This window comes from Parus major, chromosome 4A, assembly GCF_001522545.3.
Source record: "Parus major isolate Abel chromosome 4A, Parus_major1.1, whole genome shotgun sequence".
NCBI lineage: Eukaryota > Metazoa > Chordata > Aves > Passeriformes > Paridae > Parus > Parus major.
The window spans coordinates 17,105,146-17,118,520 of NC_031772.1; positions in this window are offsets into that span (position 1 = coordinate 17,105,146).

Here is a 13,375-nt window from a genome sequence, read left to right on the forward strand (position 1 = left end):
GCCTCCCGTCTCATCAATCTTCAGTTCAAAGGGAAAAGAACCCAAATCAAAAAGTCCATAAAGAGACACATAAATCCATCCCCTCAGCCCATCTCCTCAAGCCCCCATGCCCAAGGAATTCATTTTCACCAGCTCTAGAAGAGCTCTTGCTTTATGCAGTGACCTGCAGTGATTTACTGTTTATATTTCCCTCTTCCTCCAACAGCTTCTGATTAGGGTTTAGATGAAGAAACATTTTCAGTGTTGCTTTCAGCAGGATCCTCCTGGATCTGCTGCTCCCTGCAGACTTGCTGTGCTGCCTCTTTTGAAGGAGCAATTCTCTCCCACAGCCCTGGGGTGCCCAGGGACACAGCAGAACCCCAGGGACTGAAGCTGGAGCAGGAATTCAGACAAGCCCACGAGCTTTTCCTTCATGTTTCTGTCCATGGCTCAGCTCTGTGCTAAGAACACACCTCAAGGTGCCTGTCTGGTGACTGTCTTACCTGTGTGAGAGATACCTGCTCACATTAGAGCCCAGACTATTCTTAAACCTGTGCTTCCACACCTACAAAGTGGAGAATTTAGATCTGAAAAGGAGAAGACTGCTCAGGCTTCCCAGCACTTGAGCAAACCCTAAACCCAGACACCTCTTCACCAAGGTGAGTTTTCTTGAGAAGACACGAACTCTTGATTATCCCTCCACAGGGCAAAGTAACTGCAATGGCAGACACATCTAGAAGGGCTTGTAGTGACCATTTGGAGTCACTAAAGGGGATTGGGGTGATCTGTACAGTGAGGGATGAAATTACAGCAACATCCAGCTAATTAATAGACAGGAGGTCCCATCCACTGAGCTACTGACTGAGCTGGTGCTTTTAATTAGACTCTGAGTTGCTGTGCTGCACGGCTGCTTTCCAACCCCTCACCCAGGACAGAGATTAGCAGTAGTTTTATGCTAATTTATGTTGGCTGAAAAGCTGGTGATTTTAGGAGACATTTAGATTTCAGGGAGGAACTACTTATTAATATTCATCTCAGCTCCTATAAATACATTTCTAATCCACTGCAGGATTTAGAAGGCTGTGGATGGCAGCTGTGTCACTGCACACATTGGATTTGTGGCAGAGCAGGGTCGTGTTGGGTCAGGGGGTGTTGGAGCATGGCTGTGACAGGGGACATGCAGCTCACAGCTCTGGGATGTGCTAGGTGGCATTTCTGTGTTTCTGCCACAGTGACAGGAGCTGGACAAGTCCCAGGAGGAGCACACACACAATCTCTTGGGCTTTTCCTAATTCTGGCCTCTCAAACTAACTTCAGGTTCCAGAAGAGGTAGAGCTCAGCTTTATCTTTTGATTCTTCAGGGGCTCTCTGAGCCTCTCCTCTGCATAATAACTGTTCTCTGTCTTGCATTTCCCAAACATCTTCCTACATCCCTTTGCCCCAAAGGAATGGAGAGCTCAAACCCAAATTATACTTGCTAATATGAAGCAATCACTCATCACACTTTCAACTTTGCTACTCCCCAGCTAAACTCCTCTCTCCAGTTCAGCCACAATCCAGCTGGGTGTGGACATCCCAGAAAGTGGCACCATTTCCTAGACTCTGCACACTCATCCCCATGCACTGACCTTTCCACAAACCCCCATTTACTTTCCCATCAATAAAAACTGGTTCCAGGATAACTTTCTTTTTGCTGTGGCCAGCCCATATTGGTTTCAACCACAGCAGGAGAAAAGTATTCATTGTTTTGGCTGCCTGACTGTAGAATCTCTGGTGCTGCAAGGTCTCCAGAGGGTACAATGGGATCCATGAGCAAAATCAAAACATATGAGACCTGAAGCCCTAAATCCACATTTCCAGAGCACTGAAACAAAGAACACAATCTGAGTGGAGCAGTGCCATTCCAAACAGCCACCAGCAAGATGCTCAGAAGCTGGGAGAGGTTGCATCACACCAGCTGGCAAAAGAGCTTTTGGTTCCTTTTATGTTCACCACACCAGCTGGGAAAAACCCACAAACCATGGGGTTGATAAAACCAAGAATAACCAGCCCTGAAGTGACAGTCACCACCAGACCAACAGCTGCAAGGAGGAGAGGTGCTACTACAGCTTTGTTAGAAAGCAGCCTGCAGGAAGCCCTGGAGCAGGTTCAGATGATGCTAAACAAAGATGTCCTAAATAGCAGTGAGCACATCCTTCAGGAGGGGAACAGGCAGCGACTCCTCCTCGTGTAAGCATTCCCTGAAGTGAGGAACACTGGATTTGTGTCTGGGATAAAGAGGCAGGAGCAGCAAGTGGAGCCATCTGGAGTGTGAGGTGGCCCCGTGCCAGCATCGCTCCGGAGCAGGGGTGACTTCGAGCAGGGAGCACAATGTGGAGAGAAGGGAGAGCAAGGGAAGGAGCAAACTGAGGGAGAACTACTCTTAAAGAGCCTGGAATTGGTGTTTCTCTAAGAGCAAGCACAGTTGGAAGCTGTAGGAAATATTATTTCCAGTCTGTTTGCTCACATGAAGACAAAAAAAGGAGAGGGGGGAAAAGAGGAAGGAAAAAAGCCACTGAGGAAAGTTCTTAACCCCACTGCACTGAGTCAGAAAATCCCCCAGCAGTGAAAATACCAGATGTGAACCCCAAAATGACAGCAGGGACATCCCAACACACAGTTCTCTAACCATGCCAGCAGAAACAAAGATTGCTTCACCTGCTATGGGAGTCCAGAGTCTGTGAAGTTTAGCACACAGACTTCTGTAGGACTGCCTGGCATCTTTGGCAGAAGCCATCACAGTCTTCCCTTGCCTTATTCTGATACAAAGCACAAAAAACACTCATGTGAAACCAGGCCTTTTGCACAGTCAAAGCACTTATTTCCTTTCCAGATTAAAAATCCACTACTATGGTGGCATTCAGTCAAAGGTTGGATTTGATGAATGCAAAGGTCTTTTCCAATTTCAATGTTTCTTAAACAAAGGCCAGGTCTGAGCATTCAGAATACCTTAAATAAAAAGGATGATTTCCTTGTTCTTCCCCTAGTGCTTGCTGATACAGGTAAGGTGTGGTAGAGAAATTGTAATACTTTAATAGTATGTAAGTTTGTAGTACCCTGTATAAGGTGTTTATTTCTCTCTTCAGTCATTTTGGGCTCCTAAAGTTTAAGCCCTTGTGTTGCAAGGGGTTACAGGCAAAATCTGAATAGGGAAGCCAGGAAAGCTGGGTTTGCCCTCTGTTGGTGTGAGGATATCAATCAGCCTGTGGTACTCTCCTTTTCAAAAGCTTGTAAAGGATGCTTTCCCCCATTTCTCCTTCCTGATTCCCTCAGGATCCCTAAATAAAATTGTTCACAATTTAGAGAGAGCTAATGCAGCAGTGCTGTGCTGCAGAACTGGGCTCCCTTGCTCTGGAAGCACGGGACAACAAATCCTTCCCTGTAAATGATAGGCAAGCTGGATTTTTTAGGTCAAACACAACAAAAAGTTTTGCCTTTCCCCCCAAATTAAAATGTTTGGGCTGATTCTAGGGGGAAATGTACCACCAGATGATCAGGAGGCCAGCAGCTAACACTGATTTAGGCAGCCACAAACTAGAAGCTAGATCAGATCAGGGTTCACCTGGTTTTGTAGGTCAGGGACCAAGCATGACAGCTGCTTCTGAAGCTGCTCTAAAATCTGAGCAGCAAGGCTGGGGTGAGAGCTCACCCTTGGTGGTTGCCCACGCTGTAAAGCTTTGTGCTGATGCTGCAGCAGGACCCTTTTATGTCAGCTACAGCTTTCAGGGTCTTGATTTTCAGTTGTCCCTTTCCTCTGGGGTGCCAGTGAGCCTGCACTGTGAGCTACAAGCAGTTCCCATCCCAGCCTGTTCCCTGCTTGGCTCTTGTTCTCCCTGCCATCCTCAGCCACTTCTGCCATTACTTCCATCTCCTGGGTTTTAATGGCTGCCCATTACTTATCAAACATATTAATTACAGAGGGGATTGCTTTTATCTCTGCACCCCCAGAGAGGTTTGGGGATTCGTGGCTGGAGAATGCAGATTGATTCCACCTGCCCTGGGGGAAGGCTGCAGAGCCAAGACCACTGGCTCTGATTGATGACCCCTCTGACTTCTAATGGAAAAATTTCCAAGCTTCATCCACAGCCAGCAGCAAGAGAAAGGATGTCCATGGGGTTTGTTTCCAGTGGAACCCTCCCTGCAGGGGCTGCATCCCTCTGGAGCAGCTGGACTGGGATGCAATGGGGAAAAGTGTCTGCTGGCACTTCCAGAGCAGCTCTTCCAGGGAAAAGGCTTTGCTCTCCAGACCAAACCTGGATGCTCTCTTCCTCAAAAAGGCATTTCTCAAAAACTCTGTGCTCTCCAAACCAAACCTGGATGCTGCTCTTTGTCTCCAAAAAGGCATTTCTCAAAACTTCATTCAGTTCTCTCAGAAACACACACTAAAGAAAGGGAAGCATAGCTGAGAAAAAGAGTAAGAAATCAGAAATGAATCTCTCCCTCTCCTTTACATCAGGGTCTCCAAGACCTTTGCAGTGAAAAGCACCTTTTTGGTTTCCCTGTGCTGGGGAGAAAGCCATGCTTTGATGGTATCAGCCATCTAATTAGGAAAGGGGTTGTGTGAGTGAGCAGGTAGCTCAGGAGCAGATCTTTTGTGAGCAGAGCTAATTTCATTTGTGCAAAGAGAAATGTGGGGCTTAGGCTGAATTATCAAATGAATTACACCAACCTATCATCTGCTTTTGCAGTGATTTAATTATCAAAGGTTTTGCAGATGAAGGGAGGGGGAGAAGCAGATGAGGGACAGCATTTCCTGAGAGAAGTGTCAGCCTGCCAGCTGCATCCCTCACCTGGCTGGGTCAGGCCAAGGTTATTAAGGGAAGGTGACACGGTGCAATCATTTGTGATGGAATTCTTCTGCACATCTGCACTCCCTTCAGCTGTAGCTCTTCCCAGCAGACAAGCATGTTCCCTGAGCAAGGAGCTCACCCTCTTTCTCAGATGAATTATCCCAAGCACCTCAGACGCTTCAACATTTCTTGTCAGGCTCATAAAACAAATCTTAGCTCAGCTGGTAATGAAGCTGATGTGCTGTGACAGCCACAAGCAGGGCAACAAAGAGAATCCTCACATGTCAGCAGATCTGAGCAAGACCTCAATCTCCCACCACCAGAAAGAACAGGATGTGTCTCTGAAAGTGACAGTCGTGATTTCCTCACTCAGGAACGTGTGAATGCAGAGACTGATGTGCCAGGTTCTATTAACACAGGATTCCTTTGAAAAGACTTCTTCTTTTGTGGATCTTGCCTTGGATTCCTTTGAAAGGAGTTATTCTTCTGTGGTCCTTGTCTTACCATCAGGTCAGATATTGTGCTTTCCTGGGACAAAGAGCAGGAAAGAATTCCTGATTGTCTTATTTTCTTTTTTAAAGTGTTTTCCTGCCTACAGGAAATATTTGATGGGAGAAGGTAGCTTCTATGCCACAGGTCTTACACTGCAAAGTGTCTGTGTATTTTACACAACATGAAGGTTGCTTGTGGAATTATAGCCACCAAAAGTGAAATATCTCAAAATGTGAGAGAGAAAAAAGCATTTTATGAGTAGGAAAAAGTAATGGTATGTATCTTCCTTCTTCTTGAAAAGAGATCAGCTGGTTCAGGGAGATTCAGAGATTTAAATTCCCTTCAGAAGACTTATATTTAAATCAGCAAAGTTGATTACACTGCAGGGTGTTTTAAAGTTCTTCTTCAGTGACTGGAATTTACAGATCCCCTGTGGAACTGAGGATGTGCTCTCACATTATCTGTAGGATTAATTCAATTGTTTGCATTAAACCAGGCAGGGCACTCCTGCAGCCTGGTGGGGTCCACACGTAGAAATTTCTCAAGAGTGGTGTGAAAATCTCATAGCTGATGGTTCTGAGTCTCCTCCAAGCTCATGGGTGTGGAGATTTCCTCACTCTAAAGCAGTGGCCCTCAGAGGTCTATTCTCTTACATTCTGATCCCATTTTAATGCATATATTTATTCCAAGGATAATCTTTGCAGGACTGACCTCTGCTGAGAGCTCCAGAACATCACACACAGGCTCTACAAGCTCCTGTTACAGATAAAGAAAGACACCAGCAGTTCAGAACATTATTCCTGCACTTGCTACTTTTTCTCTTTATTATTTTGGGCCTGTCACCAGGAGCAGAGCTGAAGCAGGAAATGTTGATAATAAATTGTATGCAGAAGCAGATAACGTGCCTTGTCCTCCCTGTAGCACAGGAATTAAATCCTTGGAAATGGGAACAGGGATTTTGCTGGCATTAGTGGGTAAAACAGAAAGCTCCTCTCCCTTCCAGAAGTGGAAATAGAACATTTGAAAGCTTTACAGAGAGTTAGCACTGAATAGACACTGACACAAACCTCACACTTCCTAAAGCCATTGCCAGAGAAGGGTTGAATGCCTTTGCAATTCCAGTGGGAGACCTGGCCCAGGATGTTAAAATGTTCCTTAATCTGGGTTTGTGGAACTGCTGTTCAAATACCAGCAGGGAGCAGAGCCCATCTTCAGCAGCAGCCTGGCATCCCCAGCCTGCCCCTTCCCAGTGCCCTCCCTGCAGCAAGGCACATCTCAGCTGCCCCTCTCTCCTCCAAGGAGCATCACCTGCTCCCAGCACCAGATCCATGGGGCAGAACGGGCAGAGTTTGGAGCTGATGGAGGCTCTGGAGCAAAGTGTGGGGTTTTAGAAGCTGGGACTTGCTGCAAAGTCAGTCTGGAGCATGGATAAAACCTGCTTGTAGTGAGAACTTGTTGGAGTCAGAGGCACAGAGAGTGTGCCCTTATCTCTGATACCTGGCTCTGACACCCAAGAAAGCACTGAATTTCATTTAACATCCTGAAAACAACTGTTAAGGTTAAATAGAAAAGCTAGGAGTGTAAATGTGTAAATTAGAAAGTTTCTTATGTCACTGGGTGAAAAAGTTAAAGCTTGGAGTTTAAAGCAGTTTAGAGAACAGAAGACAAGATGGAGGATTTAGGGTGTTGTCTCTTGTCCTTCTTCCTTCTTTATCTCCTTCTTCCAGAGGTTTTTGGGTAATAATAAGTGATTGGACAGAGAATTCTGCAGTGCAGCACTCAGGTGTTGGGTCATTGGGTCACTAAGGAAAATAATTTACTTGGCATTTGTTAATTGGGTAAATAGACATATAAAAAACCTTGAAGAAAGATCTTTGTTGGCCATTTTGCACCTTTCTATCTTAGTGCACACAGCTCCTTGTACCCTGTATGCATGTAATGCAGATAAGAGAATAATAAACAACCAAGTCCAAACAAGAGAAAACTGCCTCTCTCTCATCAATCTCAGTCCAAGGGGGAAATAACCCAACCAAGAAGAGTCATATAGAGACAAGAACTCAGGGAAGTTGTGTAGAGGGAGGCAGGCTAGAAGGACCAAGAGGCCATGCAGAACCATGTGGTGAATCTCTCTGGGTAGAGATCTTTGTCCAAATTGAAAACATGCCTTCATCTATGAAAAGCGAGGCAATAAAGCAACATTTGTTGTTGATAGGCTAAAAATAAAAAGAGAGATCAGTCTTCTGTTCAAAAGCAAGGGTTGTTCAATAAGCTTTTTGTCCAGTGTTTTCACAGAACAGTTTCTTCCCAGACAACTTGGTCCTGGAGACAGAAGGGAAACGTATTTTGTGGCACATAGGCTGGAAGGGGGACCAAAACTGGCTATTAATAACCAGGCACATCAGTTAAGCAGAATCACACAGGGATGTTTTATTCTTCACCAAAAATGAGCAATAATTAAGTGGAACTGGCCAGTGAGCTTGTTCTGCTACTGACCCAGAGGCTGGGGAACAGGGAACTTGTGACTGCAAAGGCATCAAGTGGAAACATCCCCTGGCTTTACTATAAATGTGGAGGAATTGCTGCCACAGCTCAGACTGAGGGGCTGCCTGGGCTGACATCCTGTCTCCCCTCTCACATGGAAACAGTGCAAGTTAAAAATTGTTGTGTAAAGATGCCCAATGTGAAACCAAATGGGAACTCAGTCACTGTGCAGTTGTTACTCACATCTTCATCCTGCCTGCTCTCCTCTTCAGCACCCCCCAGGCACCAGCTGGGCTCCCCATGGATCAGAAAGGATTTCTGAATTGATTTACGTGGCTGAACTCCCTGCCCATTCCCTCAGTGCAGCAGAATAAAGTGGGATGCCAGTGCACAGGGCAACACATGGGCTGTGTGTCAGCAAAGGGCAGATATTGAGGCACAAACACTTTGGGGTGGAAGCCAGAGCAGTGTTTAGGGAGCCAGAGCAAGAGAGGAGTCCCTGCTGTTGAGAGGGGATTAAAGGGAAACACCTGAATGGCTTTTGTATCACTTGACAGATGATTTTTTTTTTAAGCTTAAACTATGATAACTCTTTCAGTACAATTGGCAGCAGCTCAGGATTCCTGTGCTGTGCTCTCCTGTACAGAACAGATGCATCCAAACCGAGGATTTCCTCAAAACTGCAGTGGAAATGGGTGGCAGAGCAGAGATGGCAGCGTTTGCATCTATCACTGTTTTTCACTCTTCTGCTGAGAAGATTTCAACCATGTTTCCTCCAGACAGGTTTAGAAGGAGTTCATCCAGTCCTGCATGGAAGTGCTGATATCTGAAATGTTAAAGTGTGTGGGTGGGCAGAGCTCTCTCAGCTGCATATTTTGTAAATGAGAACTGAGAAAAGAGATTTTCTTCCCTAAAACTGGAATTAAAACAAACAAACCAAGGAAACAAAAATTGGTGTAATGGGGTCATCACAAAATTGTTTTCCTTCCAGTATAAAGGGTCATGATTATTATTTAATGATGGTAATTGAAGAACTGGTCCCCCCTCAATATAGGCATAAGCCCATCTGTTAACTGTGAATCATGCAAATAATGTGGCATCAGAGGCTTCAGAGAAGGGTTTAACTGTTTTGCAGCTCACATTCCCCAAGCTCTGCCCACCCTGCACTCAGCTTCATGGCCTGGCTGCGAGGATTTGGTCACAGTCCAAAGGAATCATATGTGAACAAATCATAGAAATCATATATGAACAAAATATGTTCATATTTTAAAGATTTGCCTGGTGGGTCCCTTGGCAGTAGTGAGCTGGGAAATTCCTGAGCCTACAAAGACTGGGCTCAGACCAAAATGCCATCCTGCTGAGCAGGGAACTCCAGCTTAGGGCTGGATCTGCTCAGGAATTACTGCCCAGTGCTGTGGTCACAAGAGATGCCTGGCAAGCTCAGGTGGTGGGACCTTATCTGAGACCTCCCTCACATCACCCAGGCTGTGACAGCACCTTCCAGGGAATCACAGCCCAGCATTACAAGCTGTTCCTGCAGGCAGGAATCTGGGAGAAGCCCACAGGAGCCCAAGGGCTGTTTGCACACAGCTCTGGCTGGGCTGGGAGGGTGACAACGTGTCCAGTGTCTCCAGAGTGACCACAGGTTGATATGAAGAGCACTGAGGGAAATGCTCTCCACAGCCAGAGCATGGAGCTGCCAGGGGGGAAGTGAGCTGGGAGTGCAAAACACATCTCCAGGCACAAAACACACCAATTTCACACATTCACACACCTCAGGTGCTGGTTCAAGCACTGAGGCCCGTGCCAAGGGTCCCCTGGGGCACCAGCCCTGCCATGCAGGTGGGAAGGAGAAAATTCCATGAGTGACTCAACAAAAGCTGTGTTGTCCTCATGGATTATTCATCCATCATGCAGGGCCACGAGCTCATCTCCTGGAGACCAGCCTGCTTTCCTGTGGCTCTGTGCAGCCAGCAGGGGTGACACAATGCCCTGGTGAGCTCTGGCACCTCTGGTGAGCTCTGGGACAAGCCAGGCTGGGAGGGTGAAAAACAGGAGCCCATTTTCAGTGACTGAAATGCAATGGCTCGCTGTCATCTCTCAGGTTGTGTCTTAGCAACTGGCCAGCCAAAAACAAAGGATCAGCACATCTCAAAGTCTCTGCATGGAGCTCCTGGGTCCAGAATTTGTGCTGAACTCCCCTAAAAATAGGCACTGCTACAAGAACTGTCTACTTCAGGAGGAATAATAATATTCCAGACTAAGGGCTGGAGAGCACAAGATCTGTTTAAAGTTCAATCCCTGCCTCATTTTTCAGTACATTTTTGCCGAGGCCCACGTGATCCATGTGGGAGCCTGGTGGAGAGGGGCTGACACAAACTTGTGTTTTGGATCCTGGTGGAATCTGCTTCCCAAAGACCCCCTGCTCCAAAGGATGTCCACAGGACCCTGTTCACTGCCAGCCCTCGCTGACTTACCTCTTGCACTGCCAGTCCCTTCTGCAAGCGGTGTTAATGCCATTTTGGGGATGTGCAATGCCTTCTCCACAAGCCCACTCACAAAAAACGAAGCTCAGGGCTGTTCCAGACAGAATTCTGCACAGAACAATGAAGCCCTTCACTGACAACTGTAAATCAAATTAGAAATGTTCCTAAAAAATTAGCAGCAACATCAGACAACACTGAATTTCTTCAGTCATCTGTGGGAGACGGAGTTTCTATAAATAAACTGCCGTGATGAAGTTCCAAACAAAGCCAAATTGTCAAAACAGCCCCAGAGCCTTTCAAAGCAACAGAACCCTTTCAGTCCAAGCTCATGAGCGTTTTCAGAGGCAGTGTGCTGGACAAAAGGAGATTGTTTGGGGATGCACAGAGGGGAAGGCGCGGGTGCTGCGGGAGCAGGGGACACATGACCACCATCCTCAGCCAGGAACAAGCCTGAGGCAACTGTCTTTGCTTTCAAGGTTGCCACCCCTTGGACTGTGCTGTTTCTCCCCCAGAGCTGGTGGCAGCTGGACCCATTTCTCACGAACCTGAGTATTTCTCGTATTTTAAATTCCATCCATTGGAGACCCCTGACTCGAAATCTACCAAAACTTCTCTTTTGGCGTGTTCTACAAGCCTGTTTGTGGTACAGATCGAAACTTACTAGAACAAAAACATGTTTCCAACAGAGCCCAGCCTGCCAAGACAAAGAGCTACCTCTTGGTTCAGCATCTCTCCATTCACTGCAGCTGCACTGCAAGGAATTGTTAAAGACCCAAAATATTCATTTACTGCATTCCCAGGATTCAGGAGTTAGGGTAACACAAGGATCCCTATAGGAACACACAGATTATACTCACTAACAATCATTCAGAAATCTTCTTTGCTTCTCAAATCCAAATTTCACTCTAAGACTGGTGGGTATCATGATGAGAAAGATGTGTAAAATGACCTGATTAAAAGCTTGAGACACAGACCAAATAGTGCAAAGGAAGGAGTCCAACAAGCTGTCTGGATTTTTGCCCCCAAATTCCCAAAGTATGTTTAAAAATTTACATTCACTGGGGTCATATCTCTGAGCATCTCCAAAGGAATTTGTACACCTTCATTTTATGTAACACAAACTTGTCACTGATTGTCCCAAAAATTTACATACATCTCAACAATTCGAGAATTCAGCAATCATTCAGTCAAGTATTCATCAGCCTCAGCTGGTATAAATTGTGGCAGTATTTAAAATTCATCTGTCATTATTATACCCTGCTACAAAGCAAACAAGAAATCCAAGTGCACCCACCCGGCAAGCAGCAGCTTGGTCCTACAAAAGGGAGAGATAATTTACTGCAAAATCAACAAAGGGGAAAAAAGCTGAGCAGAGAAGCTGGATGGCATGGACAGGGAGAGAGCCTTTCATTTCAGCACTGCTCATTAGCATTATATAGCAAGCAAGGATGCAAGGTTTCAACATATCTGTCTCTTCTGGGTCCCATAAATTCAACCAGCAGCATAATTCCTGCTTAAATGGAGCTCTCACTTGTTTCTTCTTAAATCCAAGGACGTGTGCCAAGGGTCTGGAGGTGCTGTCAGGTGGTTTGTTGGTAAAGCAGCAATTGTAGCAATTCCAGGGGAAAAATACACAGTCTTCCTTCTGCTTTCTGACTGTACTTTCATTCCAATGTGCCTAGCAGGGAATGGTGGCAGAGACTGCAATACTGGGGACAGCACTTGATATTGCAACAAAAGAAATATGAAATAAAATCAGCAATCAAAGCCACCTTTCATGTCTTGGTTTAGAGAGATTTCATCCCTGCTCAGAAGCATGGAGGAATTGGGGTTTCTTTTAAGGGACCATGTTTTATTTATCTAAAGAGTGCTGCATTGTAATAATACACTGTGCTTGTGAACTCCAGAGACTGAAGAGCCCTTGGAGAGATGGATTTATAATGCAGCTCTGCATCCCAGGGGGATTAAAGAGCTGTGCAGCTCTGGCTTTCATTACCCTTTGGCCCCTCTGCTCAGGCTGTGGCCATGGGGAACCAGAGAGGGAAAGCTATTCTAGGAGCCAGTTTGGAGATTAAATATCTCTATTTTGTCACTCAGAAAGCTGCAGAGAGAGATAGAGAATGAATTCATCTTTCCCAAACCCCTGTGTGGGACCTACTTTTCAGAGGAGAAGCTTGTTTCCAGTGCCCCAAACACCGGCCATGAAAGACAATCTGGGAACTTCCATTAGCCCAGAGGTCAGTGTGGGGCTGTGGGTCAGGCTGAGCCCATGAGGGTGCCTGCAGCCCTTGCTGGGGCACGAGGACACAGGGACGTGATGCACAGCTGCAAACAGCTGCACACAGCTGCACACAGCTGCAAACAACTGCAAACAGCTGCAAACAACTGCACACAGCTGCACACAGCTGCAAACAGCTGCACACAGCTGCACACAGCTGCAAACAGCTGCACACAGCTGCACACAACTGCAAACAGCTGCACACAGCTGCACACAACTGCAAACAGCTGCACACAGCTGCACACAACTGCAAACAGCTGCACACAGCTGCAAACAACTGCACAAACTCACAATCTGCAGCTACCCCATCTCCTGTGCTGGTCACCTCCTCTGCCTTGGGGACAGCTGCAATGCATCCCAAAGTGACATCTGTCACAAAACCTCCCCACTCTGACAGCCTGGCAGGGTGAAGAAATGTGGGTTAAAGGGGTGGAAGTCAGAGGGATCCTCGTGGTTTGGGTTCTCACACGGTTCTGGCTCCTTCTGCCTCATTTCTGTGGCACCTTCTCTGTAAGTTTGTGCTTCACACATTCGTAAATCGGAGAGAATAATTTCTGCCCACAACACTGCAGAGTTGGGGTTATGCTCATTCTTGCAGTTTGAAGCTACTCAGGTGAGGCAGGACCTGTAAACTCAACACAGCCCTTCCCAAACCCCCAGGCAGTGGGCACAGGGACAAAAATGCACCAAAAGCTCCACTGCCAAAGAGCAACGCTTGGGGACTACCCTGAGGGTCTCAGCTGAAAGGTGACACTTGCCTGTGCTCCAGACAAGAACCAAGCTGGCAGCTCTTACCAGGTAACCCTCCCCAGGAGGCACAAAACAAAAAA